Genomic DNA, 3,239 nt, shown 5'->3' with positions numbered 1-3,239 from the left:
ACACACAAACACCCCACCCCACCTTGCACTGTGTCCCAGGCAAAGCCTTCCTGAAGGTGGACATGAACTTCTGGTCTTGTGAGCATGCACTTCACAGGCAGATAGGAAGGGAGGACGGGGCGGGGGGAGAAGAGGAGGACTGAGGAGGGAAGAGGAGGCCTAGTAGGGGAAGAGGAAGACTGATAGGGGCAGAGGAGGACTGAGTGGAAAGAGGAGGACTAAGGGGGACAAGGAGGACTGAGGGGTCAAGAGGAGGACCGAAGGGGAAGAGGCGGATTGAGGGGAGAAGAGACCAGGGGTGCTATCAGCTCCACAGCAGTGTGAGCACTGTGTACTTGCATGAGTACTAAGGAACTAAAATTTCAAAAAGTGCATTGTTCGCTTTTCCTTCCTTGAGTATGGGTCTTTCTTGTGAAGGTTAGAGGTAGGCTGTCCATCTCCTGTGTTCTCCTCTGCTGGGCCTGGCTCTTCTTTTCATTTATTGTCATTTTTCTTGCCTATTTGTAATCTAGTGGAGCTGTATGCTTGGGTTTTTTTTTTGTTTGTTTGTTTTTGAAGTTATTTTACTTAGAAATCTATACTAAGGTGACGGAGGCACCCACATTTTAAAGTATTCAAGTGCTATTTATATTAGCGTAACATTTCATATGTAAATTTTTCACAGAGAATTGCTGCTTAATGTAAAACACATACACAGGGAATTATTATTATTATCATTATTGTTGTTATTATTATTATTTGGGTACCGGTGATCGAACTCATGACCTTGCACATGCCAGGCAGGTGCTTGTGCCGCTGAGTTAAATCCCTGGCCCCACAGGGAATTATTAACTCATCAAAATTGCTTTTCAAGAGTGTTTAATGAATAAGTGGCTGACTTTGTGTTAATGCAGCTCAGAGCTGCCTGTGCTCAGGTGCAGAGGCCCTGCTTTATGTGAGTGCCCTGTGAACCTGGAGAATACTGTCCCTGTCACCAGAACTCCACATCAGTTCATCTGAGTCCACGCCAAGTGTCCTCTCCTTTTTTTTCACAGGGGCAAAGAAAATTCCTCTGAAAATTACTTGAAGTTTGAACAAAAACTCCACAGTTCTGTTGTTCAGGCTCGCTCTGTGGTCCCCAGGATTCAGATGGCTTCCACTCGGCCTTTCCCAGAGGATGTCCTTGGCCATGTTTGCCGGAGCCCAGTGGCTGCTGCTCCCCACTGTGGTTACCCCACCCTCCTAGTGCTGCCACGGGCAGCTCACCCGTGTGCAAGTCCACACCCACAAATCGAGCTGACTTGGAATGTTCTGCTTGACTTTTAACTGGTGTTTCCTGCAGCTCAAAGCAGAGTTCTGAGCAAGGATGCTTGGGCTCCGAGCTGGGCTGGGTCTTGTCGCCGGCCTTGTGTTTAATCAGCGTGGTCAGGGTTTAGCTCATCCAAGGAAATGAGCGTCACCTGCCACTAGCAGGAGGCAGCCTCACACGTCCAGCTCTGTGTAGAGCTGCACTGATGCCTGCTTTTGCAAGAGCACCCAAGGAAAGGGCTCAAGTCCCTTCTGCTTACAGCGACAGATCCTTCGTTCAAGTCACCACAGACCTTCATGGTCAGTTCTACTATTTTTAAACTCTGTCTTCAATGACTTTCCTTTCAGCTTTTCCCAGTTTTTCTCTCTCTTCTGCACGCTTGTTGAAAAAGCCAGAACTCACTTCTGTCTCCTCGTAATCCCAGGAAACACTGCACATTTTCCACTCTTTCTTTCCTATCTGGATGCTGTGCCCTGGGATCCAAAGCAAGCCTTCTGACTCATCTTTTGTCAGTTTCCCATTTATGCTTTGTCTCCATGATCTCAGCCATGAATAGGCCAACAGGGTCGTCATCTTCTCTGAGGCTCAAGACAGAATCCACCACAGCCTCTGTGAGGATATCTGAAGATCCAGCGTGAACTCCAGGATGCACAGACATTCTGGCCACATCCCTAAGAGTGTCCTGTACATCTCTCTGTGTCCTTTGACTTGTTTTGAAACCTGCAGGACCTTTTCCTTTGCAGCTCCTAACCCTGTAGTAGTTATTCCGGGATGAAGAAGTGCAGAGCCACCTGTTTCGGCAGCTCACAGGGATCGGGACTTTGGAAGCAGCATCAGCAGCATCATCACCAGTTAGGTCCCTAGGCTGTTGCTACTTTTGCTAAAAGAGAGAGGCTGCGGGTTGTTGGATTTGCATCCTGTGAGGCAGAACAGTGCCATCTTTAGGAAGCTTGGTGTCGCAGCATTGAGTCCTGGGTTGACAGGCAGGCTGGCCTTGAACACATTTTCTGAAACAAGAATAGTTTATCATACTAGAGAAGCATTCCAGAAACAAAGGGAGGGGGCCCTCACAGGCTGAGCACAGTTAAATGGGTCCTGAGTAGCCCAGGCTTCCTTAAGGTATAGACAGATACTCTGACTCAGAGCTCATCAGAGGTCTGCAGCTGGGCTGTAGACACCGCCATGGTCAGTTGAATTCAGCAGCAGAAACTTGGTCCCAGCCCTGTAATTGCTGATTTGTTTTTTAATTAATTTATTTTTTTAATCGGTGATTTGTATCATGGACTCCCCACAAGTTTGCTACTTTATGAATGCGCTCTTGTGTTATGATTGTGCTCCAACACTGTGGCCTCCCAGCCTGCTAGGAGAGTCATGAACTCAGAAACCCAAAGGCAAAGCTGCAGCGGGGGTCCTGGGGTTTGCCTGGGCCGTACCTGTGTGCTGGGCTGGCCATGCGCCCTTCCTCCCAGCCTTTGGACCCCTCCTCACACTGTCCTGCGGGGTTTCCTTCTGTCGTCTCCCTCAGGCTATGGGCTTGCAAGGACTTTCCTCCTGTGTGGCTTTTTAGAGCCTTTGCAAACTTGTAATTCTCTGTGGCTTGCTCACCGGAAAACTGCCTGGAGGATCCCAAGCCCCAGCTCTGCCCATAGCCACTGCTTCCCACTTCCTTGGTTGGAAGCTGGTGTCCCCGGGTTCCTCTGCTGACTGTCGAGACGGGGAGGAGAAGGGGAAATAGGCACATTTTCACTGAAAAAGCAGAAACCTGTAAGAAAACTAGCAATATGCTGGAGAGCATAGTTAACCCGTTCTCCTGACAACCCCAGGGCCCCACGATATACCTGAACTTCTATACCTGAACTTAGCTCTCAGTGTCTTGTTTGGAGTCCTGGAGAGAGTGCGAGAGGAAGGGAATGAGGAAGGGAGGAGGAGGAGGAGAGGAAGGGAAGGGGAG

At 49.1% G+C, this 3,239-nt stretch overlaps 1 pseudogene; it reads right to left on the bottom strand.

Annotated features, from left to right (window-relative positions):
- Window positions 1-1,435: 1,435 nt before the first annotated feature.
- Window positions 1,436-2,741, bottom strand: LOC111757561 (T-complex protein 1 subunit zeta-like; annotated as a pseudogene).
- Between the last annotated feature and the right edge of the window lie 498 nt (window positions 2,742-3,239).

Source organism: Cavia porcellus, unplaced genomic scaffold (assembly GCF_034190915.1).
Source record: "Cavia porcellus strain 051 isolate PalLab524CR breed Dunkin Hartley unplaced genomic scaffold, mCavPor4.1 scaffold_7, whole genome shotgun sequence".
Classification (NCBI taxonomy): Eukaryota; Metazoa; Chordata; class Mammalia; order Rodentia; family Caviidae; genus Cavia; species Cavia porcellus.
This window is presented reverse-complemented; position numbering and strand designations above follow the sequence as displayed.